We start from the raw sequence: 22,603 nt of genomic DNA on the forward strand, positions 1-22,603 counted from the left end.
TTATTTAAGGTCACACGGCTAATAACTGTCAGAACTGGAATTCAAATCCACGCTGACTGAATCCAGAAATGATGCCGTAATTACTATGCTGTACTGCTTCAAGTGCGGTTGTTAAAGGATTTATGACGTTGGGGTCATCCTGGAAAATCCAGTGCCGAAATCATTGCTGAATGCCAAACACTTTCCACACTTACCTGTAAGTTCTTATCTTATTCTGCCAATTAGTGCTTATTGAGCACTTACCTACGGCATTTTGCAATGAGCTAAGAACTTGTGGTATGCATATGCAAGAGTTTACAGGCTGGAATGGAACTGTTACGAAAGTCCAGATAAAATGCTGCAGATGTCAAAGAGAGATTACTTTTGGGTCTCATGATTGCTTGTATTGCTTTAAATCTAAATTTGTCAACTATACTGTAAATTATTCAAGGGTAAGAATGTTCCCACAATTCTAGCCACAGCCCTGAACCTATAGCATGACACATTAATAGCGACGTGAAATAAGGTGCTAGATGTAGGTATGAAAGAATGTATATTACTAAGCATTTAAATGAGAGATAGCTCATTGTTTCTTAACAGACTCTATGCCTCAGAAAATAAATGAGATATTTTTTTAAACTGGTCTCCCTACCGTAGTGAGGAAGCTCCATTCCATAATGAGTGGTTATTAATACAGAATACTGAGATAGTCTATCCGAGATTATTTCCCCCATCATTGAGTTTTATATTGGCTTTACATGGTAGCTAGTACATCCCAGATCACTTCTGTCTGCTCTCTGATAAGTTTTTTTCCTTTCCTTTTTTTTTTTTTAAGATTTTACTTTTCTTTCTGTCCCCCCCCCCATTTTATTTCTTTCTTTTTATTTTTTCGGAAGATTTTACTTTTAGTAATGTTTACACCTGGGGCGCCTTATGTAGTTAAGCATCTGTCAGTTAAGAATCTGTCTTAAGTTCAGGTCATGATCCCCGGGTCTTGGGATGGAGCCCCTCTCTGCTCAGCAGGGAACCTGCTTCTCCCCTTCCCTCTGCCTGCTGCTCCCTGTGCTTCTGCACACGCTCTTTCTCTCAAATAAATAAATAAATAAATTTTTAAAAAGTAATGTCTACACCCCATGTGAGACTTAAACTTACAACCTCGAGATTGAGAGTCACATGTTCTACTGACTGAGCCAGCCAGGGGCCCCTGTAATCAGTTTTTCAGGGAATACAAACTTGTTCTATATCACCCCGAATGAAATAATAAGGGAAGTTGATATCAATTAATTTCATTCTGAGCTGAATTGTAAGTGGTTTTTTTTTTTTTTAATAGCTGCTCATTTGGAAAATTCATATTATCTTCCTATCTCATTAACTCTCTGGAAAATTGGAGCTGTCTTAACACCAAACACTGAAAGGATATTTTTGAATATTACAACCCTAGTAGTTCATATTTCTGGAAAGGCAAAATAAGAGCAATTAGAGGAAGGAGTAAAGCGATTGGGAGCTCAGCCTTGCAAAAAAAAAAAAAAAAAGTCTTGCACATAGTAGACACTCAGATACTTATTCAATAGATGGATGAGTAGAATCCCAGAAGGCAAAGTTGATTTCCTGTTTCTCCAAATATAGGGGATTCCTGGAATCCCTGGTTTTCCTATTGAAATTTCTCAATGGAGCCAAAGAGAATGGGCTATCCCTTGAGCAGTGGGACATATACTTGCGGGGTTTTGGGGGGGTTTTCTTGTTTTTGTTTTTGTTTTTTTTTGTCCTTCCAGTGGCAGATGACATCAGATTGGAACTTCTGAAATTGTGCCTGGTGACCTACATTCTAGGAGAAGCACAGTTGATTTGAACCAAGAAAATCCTTCTGGAGAACTGGAAGATTCTGATTATAATATTTATTGATTACACTAAACAATGTGATACTTGGATTGAAGCAAGTAATAGGCTTGCCATGTGTTTATATTGTACTTCCCTCTCTTGAGCGAAAGCATGAAAAGCAAAATAAGTGAGTTGTTCAAGATAAAGAGACAGAGGAAACCAAGAATTCTGACTTACTAAGAAATGCTTCTAATTAATCTTTAGCTAACAATGTTTGCAAAGCTTCTCTGTCATTCCAAGAGTTAACCATCTATAGCTTTCACATCGTACTTAAGAACACTATAGGGAGGGACGCCTGGGTGGCTCAGTGGGTTAAGCCTCTGCCGTTGGCTCAGGTCATGGTCTCAAGGTCCTGGGATCCAGCCCCACATCAGGCTCTCTGCTCAGCTTCTCTCTCTCTCTGCCTGCTTATGATCTCTGTCTGTCAAATGAATAAATAAAATCTTAAAAGAAAAAAAAAAGAACACTGTAGTGTCTGAATTTACATCTTAGCTCAACCCTTTTTTCTAACTGATAGAAAGGGGATAATTAAATACCTAAACCACAGGGGTCCCTGGGTGGCTCAGTTAGTCAAGCATCTGCCTTTGGCTCAGGTCATGATCCCAGAGTCTTGGGATCAAGCCCCACCTTGGGTTTCCTGCTCAGAGTAGAGCCTACTTTTGCTTGTATCCACTGCAGCAGTTTTCACATCTGTTGAAGCTAAGACCACCGAAATGCATGTAATTTCTAAGCCTACAACTGACCCTTCATTTCTGTGCTGCTCACATTTCTTTTTTTTTCTTTCTTTCTGCTAGCTGTTCTTTTCCACTCATCCTGCTGCTGAGCACAAAGGCCGTTTTCTTTACCTTTTTCTGCGTTCCTCAGACTCCTTATTTCTAAAGGTATATATAAGAAGAGATAGTGCTCATTGGGTGCAGCCAGAAAAGAAGCCCTTGTTGCCTGCTGTTCAAGCTCGGTCTAGAATTAATCCCTTGCCTCTTGCTCCCCTTTCACTCCAGCTGGCTAAATCAAGCAATAATCCTAAAAGGGAATTTCAGGCTATTTGTGACATGCCCTGCTCCCCTCTCCCTCCCCTCTGCCCCCCCCCCCACGTGCCACGTTCAGGGAGGAGAGGGCAAAGCCCCTGGATCAGAGTAATCTGTTTCTAACCCACTTCCATGCCCAGGGATTACCTCTGCAGGAGGAAGGAGACAGAAATAAATCTAACACCTTAGCATCGGAAATCCCGGGAAGACGCCCCAGGGGGGCCACCTGGAGGACTGTAACCAAGGGGTTCGGGGCTTGGAAGCCTATCCTCTTATGCTGGGGCACCCTGGGAAAGGGTCCACAAATTTGAAAAGCAGTGCCTTGAGTAATGTTTGGCAACAACTGGGATCTATAAACGTGCCAAACAAAAGAACACAAAGTCTACAGATTGCAGGCAGGAAGTAAATTGTGGGCAAAAGCAATTCTTTGGTTATACATACGACCTCATATCCTTATATGCACACCGACTTATGGCTAAAATCAACCCACAAATAGAGGAGCGTGATAAAGCACAAAGAGCTCTGGGTTGAGAGGCAGGAGACAAGGATGTAATCCCTTCATTGCTGACACTGACTTCCCCTGTGGCCTCAGGCAAGTCACTTTGTGTCTCTGATCACTAGTTTTGCCCACTGACAAGTAGGCTCTTTCTAGAGCTGCAAAAGCTGAATCCATGTGATGTGTACTGAGCTCCTATTAATCATATAAAGGCCTGAGTTCAAGTATATATATCAGCATGGACTCCCTTTAGAGCCCCTTGTGAACCAAGGGCTCAGAACCCCTCCCTTCCAGCCTGTATTCTTTTTTCTACGCCTCACAGAAAACATGTATCTTCCATTCTTCTGGGACGCTCTCCAGGGACTGAATGAGGGCTTCCCTCCCAGCAGTTCAGGGTTGAAACCAGGGAAGCTGTGTGAATGCAGAAAACTTCCACTAGAGGGTACTAAGGCTGCACTGGGACCTCAGGCTGCAGGGAGGCCTAGCGATCCTAACCATTCCAGGATTTTCAAGTACCTCCACTCAAAGATTTAGAGATCTCTACTCATTGTTCCTTACTTGGTCTGCTCCTCCCTGCTCCTTGGAAGGCTTAAGAAGTCTCTACCTTGGATATCATTTTGATTTGATTTGATGTCAAATCAAAGGCAGCTTGAGGTAGTGGAATCCATGAGGGCTCTGGCAATAGATAGAGACCTGGACCCACTACTTTCAAACTGGGTGTACCCATCTGTGAAATGGGGATCATAGAACTGACCTCGTCAGGCTGCTGGGAGCCCTGAGTGAACTCATATAGGGAAGCGTGACCGGTAGACAGTAGGTGACTAACACTGCTCTCATCCTGGAGGAGAGTTCTAAGAATTGCCATGAACTGGAAAAGATGCTGAGGAAAGATAGATGGACTTGTCAGAGCTGAGTACCTCCAAGTGAGAAATATCACTGTTTGCCAATTTGGTTTGAGGCTTAGCAGGTTTCCAGGCGGGTGCTGCTGGGTCCTCCTCAGGCTTAGCCCTCAGTCCTGTTCTAAACTACATCCCCCATCCCCCGTGTCAGCCGACCACGGTACCCTTTTGGCTTCACCTCCGAGACAAAAGTCTCTTGCACTCTGCCCTGTGTTTTCATTTTGTTTTAAAGATTTTATTTATTTGTTTGACAGACAAAGATCACAAGTAGGCAGAGAAGCAGGCAGAGAGAAGAAGAAGGCTCCCTGCTGAGCAGAGAGCCCGATGCGGGGCTGGATCCCAAGAACCTGGGATCATGACCTGAGCCGAAGGCAGGGGCTTTAACCCACTGAGCCACCCAGGTGCCCCAAGCCCTGTGTTTTCTGAAGCATCCCTTCTCCACCTGGTTCCCTTCTTCACTTGTCCTCTCTTTTCTTCCATAGTCCCTTCTAGGGTGGAACGTGCCATCTGTTTCTGGGTCAGAGCCGAAGTCTGGGAAAGGGGGAGGGAAGGCCTGTCAGGGCTTGCGTGTCAGGAGACACGTTACAGCTGCAGGGCAAACCAGGGTGAAACCACAAGCCGGAGGCCTCAGGGCAGGCGGCCGGAGGCCCGCCCCTCAGCGACTCTCTCATCTGTCTCACCCAGAGCTTTCCTGGCAGGAGTGGGAGAGGTTGGTATCGAGTCCTTGAGCACTGACTCATTCCCTGACCTAGCTGGGTGTTACCCAGTTATCTCCAAATCTCTCACCAGAAGCCTTCCTTAGCAACAGCACCGTGTCATCCCAGAAGGCAGAAGAGACAGAAGAGGAAAGCAGACCACCTACCTACTTCATCCCGGTCTGGGGACCCGCCAAAGAAAGGTCCTCCTGGCTTTATGTTGTAGCACCCAGGAGGCTACACTGGTTACAAAATGAATCAAATCATCGCATATTGCTACACGAAGAGGTTGGCTATTTTCCAGATTGTTTTTCTAGAAACAAATCATGCTTCGCTTTCTCAACAAAGAAGAAAAGCAGTCTTTGATTTTATTCGGACTGCGACAGGGGCTGGGGAGAAGGGGCCTGGAACACTGAGGCAGGAAGTGACTGGTCATTATCTACATAGTGAGTCAGGGGCCCATTTAGGGACTGAAGTCAGGTTGCCTACCTCACCCCAAATTCCATTCTCTTTCCCTCGGCCTAGTTACCGATGGCCTATAGCAGTGTTCTGGGCTTTCTGGACTTTACGGGAGTTCTTATGACCCCCAAATTCATGAGGGTTCAATAGGAAATCAATTATAATGTGCTTCTGGGCTTCATACGTGTCCCTTTCAATATCTGTCCCGTGGAAATGCGAGCTAGATTTTGTTGCCTCCTCCACAGATTGTTAGAAACGCTTTTAGTTATCTAAGATTCGAAGAAGACCAATGCAGTTGTCTGTGTGAGGTTACATCTCAAGATCAAAGATTCCATTTTTAAATCTTTTTTTTTTTTTTTTTGGTATTCAGATCCTAATATCCTTGTGAATCACTTTGCCAGTGGATGCTGAACATTATTTTCTTACCCTCCCCTTTAGTCAAAGATCCCAATCTCTCCCTAACTAGGGTCATGCTTCCTAAAGACATTAGCTGGTTTCCAAGAAAGCAGATTTTAGCTCTATCCCTTGGCAGAGAGAACGGAGTCATTGCACACAGGCCAGAACATTCTGCCAGAGCTCCCCATCTGGAAGAAAAGAGAAAAAGAGTTTCAGAGTTTCCATAAGGGCTGCCTACAGGGGAGGAAGGGAGAGTGCGCCACAGGGAGGGAAGAAGAAAGCTACAGGGTTATAACCCCAAGCTCCATAATCTCAATATCACATCTTCAAGCCTAAAATCCTGGCCCAGCGGAACCACACCTACCCCCTCCTCCTAACCCTTAGCCAGGATTTATTTTCCTTCCCATTCCTGTATCTTTCATGTGTGGGTATCTGTCCTGGCTGTCCCACCTCAGAATTTTCCCTTTATTCTTTGTTCTTGATGCACCTCCCCCCTCCAATTTTGCGCTCTCCCGTATGGATGACTCAGAATGCAACGTGGCCAGGGCGCTCAGGAATCTGGTGCATTGTCCCTGTACTGTGGCAACTAGCTGTAGAGGTTGGAGACTCAGGCTGGATCACAGAGCATCTCCCACAAAATACAGAAATTCTGCATATCCCTAACAGACTGTCACCCAGCTCCACCTGGGCTCTCTCAGTGACAGGGAACCCAGAATTGGGCAAGGCAGTTCATTCTCCTCTCGAGCATCAGTTTGTAATAAATGCCTTTCTATATTGATGTTATATTTGCTCCCCCTTTTCACCCAATGACTCTCATTGGCTCTCTGCTACATTATAAAATAAGGCTACATCCTCTTCTACTTAGGTTGATTCACATGAAATTGCCATTTTTATAGATTAAAATGGTTGAACATGGTCAATTTCTTATTGTTAGCCTTATACTTGACAAAGTAATCTTTTTGAGGACAGCTTTTTTTTTTTTTTAAAGATTTTATTTACTTATTTGACAGATAGAGACACAGTGAGAGAGGGAACACAAGCAGGGGGAGTGGTAGAAGGAGAAGGAGGCTTTTCACAGAGCAGGAGCCTGATGCGGGGCTTGATCCCAGAACCCTGGGATCATGACCGGAGCCAAAGGTAGACAACGACTGAGCCACACAGGCACACCAAGGACAGGTATTATTTTTCCACATATCTAATATCTCTGAACTCCACTAATTCTTCCTCCCCTGGTAAAGTTACCGGATTCTTCTCCAATCTGTTCTCTAAGTGGGCACATACTAATTCATAGATGTCTTTTTCCATATGGGGCACCCAGAACCGCGCAGTTTAATACACGATGAGATGATTACCTGTCTTGATATGACACTGTGTTTTTTCATGAAACTGTGACCACCTTGGGTTTGGTGAGTCCTAAACCTTTTTCACATAAAATGCTGTCAAACCAGTACCACTACTTCCTGTACTATTGATTTTGTTTTTTTAAAACCTAAATGTAGGTCTTCACTTGATCCCTGTCAAATTTCATCTTGTCAATGTTGGCTCTTTGCTCCAATCTGTCAAGATGATTTTAAATCTCACTGCTATCATCCATCCTATTAATTATCTTTCCCAGCTAGATCATCATGCAAGTTATTGATTTTTTAAAAAATGTTTAATAGGACAGAGAGGGCTCTTTTTGTTGATATCAATCTTTTGATCAATATCCTTTGAGTTCAGTATCCTTTGAAAGGCTAGTTAAAAATCTACCTAACTGATTATCTAACCACAACTCCCTTGTCTCATTTTCTTAGCCTCATCTTCCTGCTCCTTTACTACCTTTCTCTGATCTTCCCCTGGCCCATTAAACCCACCAAACCCACCGAGGCACCACACAACTACGAATTTCTATATGGATAGTCATAAGCACAAGCTGTTTTTTAAAGGAATCATCAAAGACCTACCCTCTTGCTAATTCCCCAGCTGCTGTAATGGGGATTGTTCCTCCATGCAACTCTTGTGGAGGCTTTGTGAACATTTTTTTTTTAAGATTTTATTTATTTTATTTGACAGAGAGAGAGATCACAGGTAGGCAGAGAGGCAGGCAGAGAGAGAGGGGGAAGCAGGCTCCCTGCTGAGCAGAGAGCCCGATGTGGGGCTCGATCCCAGGACACTGAGATCATGACCTGAGCCGAAGGCAGCGGTTTAATCCACTGAGCCACCCAGGCGCCCCCCAGCTGAACATTTTTAAGGCTCTTAATACACATTGCCCAACGGACCTCCAGAAATGTACTGATTTCTGTATATTCCTCTAGAAATGTATATTCCTCTAGAATATAGACTCTAGTAAATGTATATTTCTCAAGAATATAGACTCTAGTTTGGACTTTGGCTTCTCTCATTGGCTCCTGGGTGCTTCCCCTCTGCCTACAATAGAACTGTCTTTTTTAGCTTGGGTATTATTCCGTGAATAGTATTATAACCTTGTCTTGATCTTTGTAGTGACTACATAATATTCCATTTTGTAGATACACTATGTTGATAGGCCCTTAGGTGGTTCTTAGCTTTTGGTATCACAAACAAAGAGGCCATGAATCTGTTTGCAAGTGCTAAGGTAGGATAGATTCCTGGAAATCGAATTGAAGGGTCAAAAGATATGTACATTTTAATTTAGATAGTACCAAATTGTTCTCGAAGGAGTTGTACCATTTTACTTTAGTGGTGGTTTAGATCCCAGCAACACCAGGAATTTCAAATTAAATATGCCCATTCTTAAAAGATGTCTTGGTATTAGTGAAAAATTGAAGTTGCTTTTAATTTTCCCCTTCTCCCTCATTTCTCCTCCTTACGCTCTCCTGTGATTGCTCCCCTACCCTGACATCCAAATTCTTCTCAATCATTTGTGCAAAGTAATTCTGCTATCTCCAGACCCTACTACTTAACTCTGCCCCAGCCCTGTATTTGCACACACAAACCTCAACAGGGTAATCTTGTTACCATCCAAAGCCATCCTCCCTAGGCATAACAATACTGGGCACTAACATGTAGTAAACTATTTAATCCTTTCAACAACCACATGATGCAGGTGTTATTATGATTCCTACTTCACGGGTGAGAAAACTGAGGTATAGAGAAGTTAAGTAGCTTTTCTAAGGTCACACCGTTTAAAAAGTACAAAAACTGTTTGAACCTAGATGGTAGACCTCTAGAGATCATGCTCTTAACCCCTGCATACAGATAGATACCCTCTTGGGAGATTAGTCCTATTTAGATCCTCATCAAATTCTAACCTTTCTTAGCAATGCCCATGATACAATTCAGGCTCTGGTATTTACCCTGAACCCTACCCACAGCCTGTTCTATTAGCAGCTGTGCTCTGGAAAAAACAAGTTTCAGGACTGCTTGACTTCACCTGCAGCAGAGGAAAAAGTATGGGGTGGGATCGCAGGCAGAAGGGGACATCAGTCAAGCCCTTTCCCTTTGCAGAGGTGTGGCTGACCCCGTTCTGGTCTCTGGGTGGGTCTCCCCAGACAGGAAGGGAGCAGTTGACTTAGTGAGTCTCATTTTCCCTGGAACTCGGCACACTGGGAAATTCAGGAGATGCCTAAGGCCAATTTAGGCAAGTTCCATCCAACAATCATTCATTGAGTCCTAACAATGGGCCAGGCACTGTGGTGTGTTTGGGTACAACATAAATGAGTCACATGCTCTGGAGGTGAAGATAAGCTTCCATTGCCAGTTACTTCCGTGTGAGAAGTACCTCAGTACTAAGGACCTGAGTGTATTGCCTAGAGTGAGAGGACAAGAAGTGAAAGGAAAAGTATGGACAAGGCACTTGTCCCTGGGAGTTTTGATTTTAAGAAAACAATCCTAGATGAGGAAAAGAAATATGAACTCGGTCTCAATAAGGATTTCTGACCGGAGGGAAGCACCTCCATGAGTACTGAGTTCTTCAAACACAGGTGAGGTCAAATACCTTGCCAGTTTATCTGGAATGGTGGGGGGGGGGGGTTGGCAGTGGGGGGAGGGCAGGGGAATGAAGGCAAGAGGGCAAGGGGCAATGGGGGGAAAAGTTCCAAGGTCCATAATAACGTGGGGGAGGGGGTTCTATGAAATGCGAATTCCTGCTTTTTCTTGGCAGTTTTCCTAGAAATTGTGATGGCAGCTAGTGGAACAATTACCCAAATTGCCAGTGACTAGAGCCATTTCTCTGCATCCAGGTGGCTGGCTGTCACCTGAGCCATTTCCGATGGCAGGCCACTACAGATTCTTTCTTTTTTTTTTTTTTTTTAAGATTTTATTTATTTATTTGACAGAGAGAAATCACAAGTAGGCAGAGAGAGAGGAGGAAGCAGGCTCCCTGCTGAGCAGAGAGCCCAATGCAGGACTCGATCCCAGGACCCTGAGATCATGACCTGAGCCAAAGGCAGCAGCTTAACCCACTGAGCCACCCAGGCGCCCAGGCTGCTACAGATTCTTTATAAATTTTCTCCTGCTTATTTAGTAAAGTGAGGGTATTATTGACCTTTTTTTTTTTTTTTTTTAAAGAGGTAAAAGGTGGGAAGGAAGAGAGAGGTTCATTTTCCAAGAGCGATGAATAAGCCAAGTCACATCCTCTACACGAGTCAGGCGGCTTCTGGTAGGAGGATGAAAAGCTCGGGATGAGAGACTCAGCCAGCAGAGAGACCCAGTTTCTGGTTTCAGATCTGGCCCAACCGACTGAATGCTTTGGAAATTCAAAACGGATCTGCACATCCAGTTTCTCTTTGGCGCTGTGGGAATAATAAATTCTTGTCTCTTAATGATTTTGTGAACAAAGGAAAGAAAGGAACAACAGATAAACACTTAAAGGCCTCAGGAAGTAGTACTCTGCAGAGACATATTTTATTGTTTTTAATAATTTCTCAGACTGTTTCGGAAAAGTAAAACGTCCTTGGCTTATAGGCTATTTTTTAAATGGATGCTGAGTGTTGCTAAGGGGCCTCTCTTGAGTAACTTCCTCCTCTTAATTGGAACAGAAATTCTGGCCCTTGACAGATACACAGAAGGGTCAAAATAGAACTGAGCTGTTCTACAACTTCTGGTTCTCAATAGACTACACTTAAGTGTCTGGTTCCGTCTGCAAAGTTAAATCGTTATAACAAGGGCCAGTTCTAAGGAAGAGGATGCTTATGAAGATATGGATAACATAGAGAGAAAAGGCAAGGAAAAAATCCATTGATGAACTACAAGTGGTCATAAAACCTGGAAACCGGCAAATATACATAATAAAAGGCTTATAGATATTGCAATCCATGCTATGTTCAATAACATTACATCATATGGTCAATGTCCCTCGTTAGGAACATTTAGTTCAATGCGATGGGCCGGTCCACAGGGCGTGCAGGACTAATTGAGGTTCTATCAGTGCTCGAAATGAGTCTGTGATGCCTTGTCTTGTGTAACTGACCTTTGATTTTCATTTTCACGGAATAACCTACAAACCCCAGAAGAAGCAATCAAGGAGATTCAATCTGTTAAAAGTAAGCCAGGCTTTATGGCTATCTTGCAGCTGCCACAGAGAAGAACACAGAGAACAGTAAAGAACAGTAAAACAAGGAAAATGGCAAAGAGTCTAGAGAGTGATAGAGGGTAAAAGTAGAAACAGAGAATGTGACCATGGAAACAAAACTGGGGTGGGGAGGGGCGGATATCCCAACCCAGGGAACAGAGAGACAAAAAGAGAGAGAAACATCCTCTGGAAAATAAGGCAATATATCAAGGGGAAAGGAAAGGACAGTGAGAAGGACAGAAAGAAAAAAGCATTCTTTTTTTTTTTTCTTTTTTGGTAGTAATTTAGGATTTACTTTTGTAAAAGCAAGTTGACAAATATTAAAATGTTATACCTGCCTTTTGAACATTATAATATAAATATAAAACACAAAACATCCAATGTTAAACACTGATCTCCCATGCCTGACTTGGATTTAGATATTGAGTATATGATATTTTGCAGAAAGAAACTTTGAAAATTTTCTCAATGCTTGCAATATGTATTACTATTAAGGGGAATTTCCTAGACCTCACAAACTGTTAGATGCAGCCCTCATTAGCCAAATCTGATAGATGGGAGCATACTAACTTTTTCTACAGAAAATTAATAGGAAAATGTAATTTAAGACTTGGAAGGAACTTGGGGTACCTGACTGGCTTAGTTGCTGGAGCGAGCAACTCTTGATCTCGGGGTTGTGAGTTCAAGCCCCATGTTGGGGATGACTTAAAAATAAAATCTTGAAAGGGGCTCCTGGGTGGCTCAGTGGGTTAAAGCCTTTGCCTTTGACTCAGGTCATGATCCCAGGGTCCTGGGATTGAGCCCTCTGCCTTCGCTCAGGTCATGATCCCAAGATCCTGGGATCGAGCCTTCTGCCTTTGGCTCAGGTCATGATCCCAGGGTCCTGGGATCGAGCCCCGCATTGGGCTCTCTTCTCAGCAGGGAGCCTGCTCCACCTCCCCCACGTCTGCCTCTCTGCCTACTTGTTATCTCTGTCAAATAAATAAATAAAATATTTTTTTTAATCTTGAAAAAAGAAAGAACTCTAATATTTTGTTTTATTTGTTTATTTGAGGGAGAGAGACTGAGAGAGACCACAAGCAGAGCAGACGGAGAGGGACAAGTAGATTCCCAGCTGAACAGGGAGCCCGATGTGGAGCTTGATCCCAGGACTCTGGGATCATGACCAGAGCCGAAGACAGATGCCCAATGAACTAAGCCACGCAAGGGCCCCTAGAAAGAACTTTAAAGATGATCCAGTCCAACACTTAATTTTACGATTGAAGAAACTAAGGCTTTGAGAGGTTCTAGAGACAGATAAAGAATTTGGTTGACACTGCTGGAAAACCGGAAGATTCTGATAGTCATCAAGAGAAAATAAGTTATGTTCATAAGTTTTTAATACTTAACCCATTGAGCCACCTAGGCACCCCAAGTTTTTAATATTTAAATGAAACAGGGGGTAAAAACTCGTCTGCACTGCACAGGGCCAAGTTATGCACCATGTGTTAGGGAAGAGTGAGATGGGAACCCGAGCTCTAGTCTTTTCTTGTGCCAACCATTCTTTGGGTTGAATTCTATCAACCCTGGAGTTCACAGAAAAAGATCACGAGAAGTGGAGGAGAAAAGAGTGCCGGTTCAAAGTCAAGCAAACTTGGGTTCTTGTTCTGGTTCTGCCAGTTACCAGCCGCTGAGAGCCCAGGCAAGTTAATCCACGCACTTCTCAGTTTTCAAAAATGAGAATAGTAACATCTGCTTCATGTGATACTTGGGGGCGGAAGTGACAGAATAGAGTATGAAGTGCACAACAATTCACCAAAGCAATAAAAATGGCCAATAGGAAAAAAAAATTCTTCAAGTGCACTTCAAAGAAATGCAAAATAAAGAGCGAGGAGGTACCATTTTCATCTACCAAATTGGCACAGATGAAAAGAAAATAGAGCTAATAACACTCTGGGGGTGTGGAAGCAGATACTCTCATATAATGCTGGAAGGGGTATAAATCAGTACATTTCTGGAGGTCGGTTAGGCAATGTGTATTAAGAGCCTTAAAAATGTTTAGCTCGGCTGGCTCCGTTGGTTAAGTGTCCAGTTCTTGGTTTCAACTCAGGTCTTGATCTCCTGGTGGAGATCAAGCCTCGAGTTGGGCTCTACACTCAGCATGGAGTCTGCTTGCGATTCTCTCCCTCTCCCTCTGCCCCACCCCCAACTCTCTCACTCTCTCAAACAAATAAACAAATAAAATATTTTTTAAAATATTCACACTCTGGGGGCACCTGGCTGACTTGTTCGAAACAGCATGTGACCCTTGATCTTGGGGTCATGAGTCAAGCCCCACTTTGAGTGTAGAGATGACTGCAAAAAATAGATGAACATAAAATAAAATAAAAATAGATGAAATCCTTTAAAAAATGGTCTTGCTCTTTGATTCAGGGTTTTACTCTAGGCATTTAGTCTAAGCAAACAATCATGTGTTGGGGGGGGTTATAGCTATCTATAAGTTTGCTCATATGGGTGATTTATATGTAAGGAAAAAAATACAGTAAGGATGAGTTTTCACAACTTTCCTCTCTCCCACATGGCAAGAAGAATGTTTTGCTGCTAGATGAGTAAAATGAGGGTCCTGGGGAAAATTAGATACAGCTTTAATTTAATTGACATTTGAGAGGTAGATATTCACAGAAACATGACAGGAATCCTCTCAGAACATTCTGTGGGTGGGGAGGAAGAAATGATGGGAAAAGGAAGGCAGGCAAGGGGGAAGCAGGAGAAAAGGGGCTGGTTGAGAGAAGTTTCAAACCATCAACCTCTGCATAAGGTATTAAGAGAAAGGAGGGGGCGCCTGGGTGGCTCAGTGGGTTAAGCCGCTTCCTTCAGCTCAGGTCGTGATCTCAGGGTCCTGGGATCGAGTCCCGCATCGGGCTCTCTGCTCAGCGGGGAGCCTGCTTCCCTCTCTCTCTCTCTCTCTGCCTGCCTCTCCATCTACTTGTGATTTCTCTCTGTCAAATAAATAAATAAAATCTTAAAAAAAAAAAAAAGAGAAAGGAGGATTTTGAGAAGTGCTATGTCTTATTAACGTAATCTGATTTCATTTTGTCTTTTCTTTTTTTATTTTTATTTATTTATTTATTTATTTGGCCCTTGCCCAAACTCAAAATATTTTTAAAGGGTCATCCCAGTTTCAGTGCTTCTCTAGGGTTAGCTGAAACCTCTGAGACTACATCAGAGCTCAGCTCTTCCTCTGTCTAATCATGCTTTTTTCTTCCATGTCACAGGGGTTGAGCCTAAGTACACTCCAGGAAAAATCCTCCTGCTGACTAATCTCCCTCTCAGAGTCTGCTTCCAAGGGAACCCAACCTATGACAATGCTCAACACAGTAATCATCAGGAAAATGCAAATGAAAACCATAAGGAGATGCCACTTCACATCAGCCCAAAGGGCTTTGAAGAAAGACTGATGAAACCAAATGCTGGTGAAGATGTGGAAAAAGTGGAGCTCTCATACACTGGTGGTGAGGGTACAAAATTGTACCCTCATATTGGAGAATTGTTTGGCAGCTTCTAAGAAGGTCAAATACATATCTAACCTATGACCCAGCAATTCCATCCTTAACCAATCCTTACCCAAGAGAAATGAAGACATATTACCAAAAAATGGTACAAGAATGCTCATAGCTAGCCCTGGTTATAATAACCCCAAATTGGAAATAACCCAATGTCTATCAATAAGAGAAGGGATAAATATATTATAGTCCTATAATGCTACTCAGAAATATAAAGGAATGAACCATTGATATAACACATGTAGATCAAAAACATTAGGTTGTATAAAAGAAGCCAGAAGTGTGTGTGTGTGTATACACACACGCACACACCCCAAACACATACTGACTGGTTCCATTGATATGAAGTACAACAATAGGCAAAACAAATCTGTGGTGACAGAAACCAGGAAGTAGTTGCTTGGGTGAACTGGGGACAGAGGTGGGGATTGACCGAAAAGGACCATGAGGAAACTTTCTAGGGTGATGAAAAGATTCTGTCTTATGTTGAGTGGTGGTTACACTGAGGTTACAATTGTCAGTAGGCACTGACCTGCAAGTTTAGAATTATTTACCCATTTTATTGTATGTAAATTTTACTTCAGTAAAAGCTTATATACACCGAGAGGAGCATACACACACACACACACACACACACACACACACACATAATCAATAAATGTTTAATAAGCAAGTGGAGATGATTTTTCTAAAGACCCAAATTATTATTAATTACAGAAAAGATTTCCTTCTGCTAGGTTATGGTAAAATGTGAGAGTCTCTTGGGATACTCCTTGATTAAAATCTTGTGAATATTTTATTCTTCACAGCGGGGTTTTTTCCCCTCCACCATTAAAATGGTTAAGATTTGATAACTACAGGAGTGGCAGAATTGGGTCTATAATGTCTGCCTGCATCATTTGCAGGTGAGTGGAAACACTAAAAGTGTATCAAGATAGTAACAGTGGTGAGAGAAAGAAGTCAGAAACCATTACCGGGTTCCCAGGCTGGTAGATCAGCATTTGGCTGCCATTCTACACAGTCCTGCCAACACCGCTCTCAAAGCAATTTCTCTTATAAAATATGGCACAATCCCCACCGTATTTTGAACATGAGTATTTAATCTCAGAAAAAGTATTTAAAGTATTTGAAATGTCTGAAGAGACAAGCTGATTTTTTGATGGAGTTCGTTGGTATGAACCTATCCTGTTTTCCATGAAGGTTAATACCTCAGGGTACACAGAAATTAGAAGGGAGAGAGAGAGAATCCGTTTGGGGGTTTCAGAGCCTTAAAAAAAAACAAAACAAACAAACAAACAAAACCAAAACACTAAACATGACAGAATGCCAATCAACTCTCAAGAAAAAAGATTTTTGCAAACACACAGAGCTATTTTAAAATTCCCTTTTATAAAATCAAACAGTTCAAAAGCCTTTGGTGGCCATCTTTAAAATCTGAAAGTAGACTGCTTGGTGGGTTTGCCAGATTTAGCAAATAAAAATACAGGATGTTCAATTAAATTTGACTTTCAGATGAAACAATGAATAGCGTTCAGTATAAGCATTCCCTCCAAATATTGTATATTTTTAGTATGAGCATGTCTCACGAAATATCTGAGACAGATTTATACTAAAAAAACTATGTATTATCTGAAAATCAAATTTAACTAGGCATCCTATATTTTCTCTGGCAACCCTAGCCCCGGGGAACGCTACTGCTCTGCAGAACAAGATACCCAACCTGGCTGGGGCTAATGTGTCTTCAGGGTTCCTACATGGAATTCCAAGGTTAGTAGTTGTGGGAAAAGGAGAACTGAATCTTTCTTGTGCTCCTGGATCTCTACTCTCTCTGTCACACTGAAAAATACTGCAAAAAGCATTTAAACGTCTTTCCCATTATTTAAAGCGGTAATGAACTAGTTGTACTAAATACAGCCTGTATTTGCTATTGGGGCTGTACGGTTTGTTTGCGTAAGGGCTGAGAGCCTAGGATTAACCCTATGGATGTGCAAACCCAGAGAACTCATTTGCTAGGTTTGCTTTTCCAAGTGAGGAACGAACAGACCTGACTTTGTAAAGCGATTTGAAGACTTCAAAATTGCCGCATGAAAATATCTTTTTCTAAGGAAGTTATTCCCCCACCCCTTTCATACTGTTTTGGTTTATAAGACTAGTTCTGTGTCTGAGAGGTCTCATATATTATGCTTCCAAGGTGGAAGCCTACTTCTGATGGAGGCTGGAGTACTGGTACTCTAGAGGTGGGTTGAAAACAGCAACATTGCGGAGTTTGTTTTAAACACTTGGGGTGCCTGGGTGGTCAGTGGGTTAAAGCCTCTGCCTTGGCTCAGGTCATGATCCCAGGGTCCTGGGATGGAGTCCCACAGGGTCCTGGGATGGAGTCCCACATCGGGCTGTCTGCTCAGCAGGGAGCCTGCTTCCCTTTCTCTCTCTCTGCCTGCCTCTCTGCCTACTTGTGATCTGTCTGTCAAATAAATAAATTAAAAAAAAAAATCTTTAAACACTTACGGAGGCGGCCATCTCCAGCTCAAGTCATGATCCCAAGGTCCTGGGATGGAGTTCCGCTGCATTAGGCTCCCTGCTCCTCAGGGAGGCTTCTTTTCCCTCTCCCACTCCCCTTGCTTGTGTTCCTTCTCTTGCTGTGTGTCTTTCAAATAAATAAATAAATAAAATCTTGAAAAAAACATCGAAAATCCTCCTCTTAATTAATTAATTAACTAATTAATTAATTAAAATAAACACTTATGGAGAAAGTATTCTTTTCAGCCTCAGTTGATGCTTGGCAGCACAGGATTCTGTTACCATCATTTGAGCTACCTCGTTATTCTAGCAATCAGATCTTTCTGTCTCCTTCCTGTCACCCGGCCTTGACACCAACTATCAGGTGCCCTCTTCTCCTTGACTCCCAGACACACAATTCTTTCTTTTTCTTTAAACTCCAATGCCAGAATATTGGAATTTCTAGGACAGTTACATGGCTATAACAACAGTAGAGAATATGTGAAATCAGGACAGTCCTGTAAAATCTAGGACCTGTGATCTCCCTAATATTTCAACACTTGTCCTCTGACAGTTACCCATGATGGCGAGGATATTTGGCGAGGAGACAGGACCGACAGAAATGCTTCTCATTGTGGATTTAAAATCACGGCTTTGCAGGTAAACTTGGACAAATAGTACTGTACCTCTCTCTGTCCTGTGCCGGTTTCTGAACCTCTTTTATTTGAAACCCCCTCTACCAATAATTAAAAAAAAAAAAGAACAGAGCCGAAAGGAACTCTTCTCCAACTTACTTTGCCTAGCCTTAAAATTTAAGGTCAAATACTAGTGTTCGTAACCTGGTTTACTAGGTTTCTCTGTCCCTTTACCATGAATAGGGAGAAGCTATGGAAAACAAAAGTCTTAAAGAGTTTACCATTTTATTTCCTTGTTTAGGAGAATGAAACTTGTGCCTGCTTTCAGGACAACTAATTTGTAAACTTCAAATCTGAATCTGGCCTGGCTAGAACCCACAGTATTCTAAATCCTGGAAAAAATTAAAAGGGGCTTATAAACTTTTAAAAAAGATTTTATTTACTTATTTGACAGAGAGATAGATCACAAGTAGGCAGAGAGGCAGGCAGAGAGAGAGAGGGGGAAGCAGGCTCCCCACTAAGCAGAGAGCCCGACACGGGGCTTGATCCCAGGACCCTGAGATCAGGACCCTGAGATCAGGACCCTGAGATCATGACCTGAGCTGAAGGCAGAGGCTTAACCCACTGAGCCACCCAGGCGCCCCAAAAGGGGCTTATAGATTAAAGAAAGTGATTTGCCCCCTCAGACAGTAAGAACAGTCTTTCTGTGAGGTAGCGACTTTTTTCTGCCCTGCACGTTCTCATTTCCTTTGATCCTGTTACAGCCCCGCCATATAGTGATGTCCTCTTAAATTGACATAAGACAGTCATCAATCACTTTAGCAAAAGTACACAAGGCTAAACAAAGATGTCTTGTTTTGGCATCTCTTGTCACGAAGACACATCAGGAGAGGGCACAGCAAGAGTTCAGGGCTTCCTGCTGCAGAGTTCCTAAAATTGTGGTCTCTATGTCATAGTTAATGCACGTTCAGGGCAGGACAAATAGAAATCTTTCTTGAATGTTTGAATTGTGCCTTGTTGCCTAAAGAGTTTTGTTCTTTTTTTTTGGCCTGCCCTAATTCCTGATGTCAGGTCCCTAGGGTATCTGCTATGTCTTATTCTCAGTGAATGTATATTTTATACAGTGTGATCGCACTTTGAGCTAAAATAGATCATATCTAGAAATCCGCTGCTATGGCTTCCCAGGATGAAAGAATATGAGCAGTTTGAATTGCTTTGTCTCTTTTTGGCTTCTTCCTGAGTCAATCCACAATACAGAGATGTCACCATATAGATTTTATTTGGGGAGGAAAAAAAAAAAAGGCACCATATCCCCAAAGGCTAGTCTCCACGCTGAGACTATTTTCCCAGAAAATATAGAATATCTGAAAATGGAAGAGGCTTAGATACACGCCTTACAGTCTCTCTGCTGTTCTTCATTTATTGGGGACAAGATGACTTTCAGTTCAGTTCTGTGCATATCAGGCCACAAGCCAATTTCTAGCTCTCTCTATACTTCTTAAGAGTTTATTAATCTTGGTTCCTATGCAAATTTTGTAGGAAGGCTGGCAGCAGCAGATTTTTTTTATCCTCACTCATTTAAGATATGTGGCTAAAACTCCAAAGCAAATCACTCTCATAAAATCTCACTCTACAGGATGTGATTCCCCCAGATTGGCAGGTCTTAATGTCTTGGGTCTCTTTCCTTCACCCCACCCTTAATCTAGGGAAAGACAGAGGTTGAGATTATTAATCTCTTTGGTGAGCATGGCATCAGGTATTGAGTGAGGATGAAGCCTGGTGTCCATTGTTTTTGTCAAGGATTTGAAAAGCAAACAGAACTAGAGCCAAGGGTGGAGAAACTGAGGCTGACTGATGGCCAGGCTGCTGAGACTTCTAATCCTCTTGGCTACTCCACCAGTCTCGTTCAACGTGAACCCTCACTTATTTTTCTAGATGTGCAGTCAAGGCAACAACATTGCTAAGTCAATTCTGGTGTGCCAGCTCCAGAACATTCCAACCTTTAAGGACTTGGGATTCCATGAGAAATGTTGTTGCATTCCAGAGACTCACGAATCATCAGTCCCAGACATATGCATTCTTGCCTGCGGCAGAGGATGTCAGTTCCACAAACTCTTATTCCTGCTGGACTGGTGGCTAACCCTTCCTAAGAGTACACCGCCAGAGAGGCTCATGGCAATACGAAGACCACCAACAGAGGGCTTGGGTTTAGTCGTGTAGCTGTCAGTCATTTGGGATTGGTAACTAATCCTGGAGTAGTGCTTGGGGAAAAGGAAGTAGAAGTATGGGCGGGTTGGCGGGGGAGGGGGGGAGCTGGGCAGAGCTAGGAAAGAAGAAAGGTAGGTGGAAATGTATGACTTTTTCAACTTCCTGATGGAAAGATACCAAGAGAAATAGAACTCTTTCTGACTCTGAGGACCTTTTTTTTTTTGGCCACATTTGGATGGACATAATATCCTCTTGCCACCGACATTTATGTGTATAGTTGACCCTTGAACAACACAGCTTTGAACTGTATGGGTACACTTATACATGGATTTTTTTTTTCCGATAAATACAGTACTGTAAGTGTATTTTCTCTTCCTTATGATTTTCTTTCTTTTTTTTTTTTTAATTTATTTGACAGACAGAAATTACAAGTAGGCAGAAGCAGGCAGAGAGAGAGGGAGAAAGGCAGGCTCCCTGCTCAGCAGAGAGCCCGATGCGGGGCTTGATCCCAGGTCCCTGAGATCATGACCTGAGCCGAAGGCAGAGGCCTAACCCACTGAGCCACCCAGGTGCCCCTTCCTTATGATTTTCTTAACATTTCCTTTTCTCTAGCTTTAGTGTAAAACTGTAGTATGTAATATACACAACAGGCAAAATACATGTTGATCAACTTTGGTATCAGTAAGGCTTCCAGTCAATGGTAAGCTATTAGTAGTTAAGTTTGGGGGGAGTTGAAAGTTACATGCAGTTACATGCAGACTCACAGGAGTCTGTGGCTCAGTCCCTGCATTGTTCAAGAGTCAGCTGTATTTAGGGGTGCCTGCGTGGCTCAGTTGGTTGAGTGACTGCCTTTGGCTAGGGTCATGATCCTGGAGTTTCAGGATCAAGTCCCACATCCTGCTCCCTGCTCGGCAGGGAGTCTGCTTCTCCCCTGACCTCTCCTTTCTCATGTTCTCTCTCTCTCAAGTAAATAAAATCTCAAAGAAAAAAAGAGTCAGCTGTATTTAGATCCATATGCAGACACACACACACACACATCACCTGTTATATATAGTATCCATCAGTATCATATTCACTATTTTAAATATAGTATACATTTTAAAACATATGGAATTAATCTGCTTTCCCTTCATGGAAAACACAGGAGGGGTAGGCAACATTCCATCTACTCCCCACTTTTCCAACAGTCATTCCAACAGCCATTTTAAGTTACAAAGAGTCAAAGCTGGGATCTCATGGCATCAGCCTCCTATGGATTGCTTTCTAGCTTTCTGTGTCCCTGGTTTTCGGAACCCCCTCACTATCATCAGCAGGTAAGACTCACATTAGTGAAATTACAGTTATAATTTCCATGCTTGAAATTGACATTGAAGGCCATAATTTCTAAGTCAGAAAGGCTATATATTAACAGCTATGCTTAGTTTTGATCTAATACGGTGGGTTTTGTAATGGTCTCCCAAATTCATCCACATCTTTCTCTTCCCTTTTTAGTGTACCACAGCCAGGATATGTTTCCCTCCTCCATGAATATTTTGGCTTCCTTTCCCAATTCCTTTATATTCTCTTTGCTTTAAAACATCTCTTTCAACGATTTACATTTGTTCTACATATCCCTTACTCTAACTCTTTATCTAGCACTCCTGCTATGAAGTCCATTCTGACACTAAGAACATGAAAGCCTTCTTTTAGAAATTCCTGAACCACAGGTCACATAATTTTTTTGAGGAAAGTGTGCATTATGCACTTAACTGATTTACAAATGGGGAAAGCACAGAAAGGAAATTATAAGATTTATTCTAGGCCATAGATAAAGTTAGTGATAAGATTGGGACTGTGTCCTCAGACTCTGAGACTAGTTAGTGCCTAAAACCTAAAAACAAAAGTACCTAAGATTAGAAAGACTTTATTTTTTTAAGATTTCTTTATTTAAGTAATCTCTATACCCAACGTGGGGTTCCAACTCACGACCCTGAGATCAAGAGTCACATGCTCTACTGATTGAGCCAGCCAGGTGACCCTAGAATGACTTTAGTTTTTACTTTCTTAATTAGTTTTTATTGAAGTTGCAATTTGCATGGGATTTTGAATTTAGATTTTCAAGGGCTTTGTGAAACAGAGAAACCTAGAAATCTGTTAGAAGTAAGACTAATGACCTTGAGACATTACTCAATCCCCCCCATTCCTTTTTTATTTTATTTATTTTTTAAAGATTTTATTTATTTATTTGAGAGAGAGAGACAGTGAGAGAGAGCATGAGCGAGGAGAAGGTCAGAGGGAGAAGCAGACTCCCCATGCAGCTGGGAGCCCGATGCGGGACTCAATCCCGGGACTCCAGGATCATGACCTGAGCCGAAGGCAGTCGTCC

General features: G+C 42.4%; 1 long non-coding RNA gene across 1 annotated transcript; it reads left to right on the plus strand.

Moving 5' to 3' along the window:
- The first annotated feature begins 9,556 nt into the window (after window positions 1-9,556).
- Window positions 9,557-11,820, plus strand: LOC123389182. The gene is made up of 2 exons (XR_006603755.1): window positions 9,557-9,768; window positions 10,355-11,820. It is a non-coding gene; the product is annotated as an uncharacterized LOC123389182 (long non-coding RNA).
- The last annotated feature ends 10,783 nt before the right edge of the window (window positions 11,821-22,603 follow it).

This window comes from Mustela putorius, unplaced genomic scaffold, assembly GCF_011764305.1.
Source record: "Mustela putorius furo isolate JIRA1106 unplaced genomic scaffold, ASM1176430v1.1 tig00003962_pilon_pilon_pilon, whole genome shotgun sequence".
NCBI classification, from domain to species: domain Eukaryota; kingdom Metazoa; phylum Chordata; class Mammalia; order Carnivora; family Mustelidae; genus Mustela; species Mustela putorius.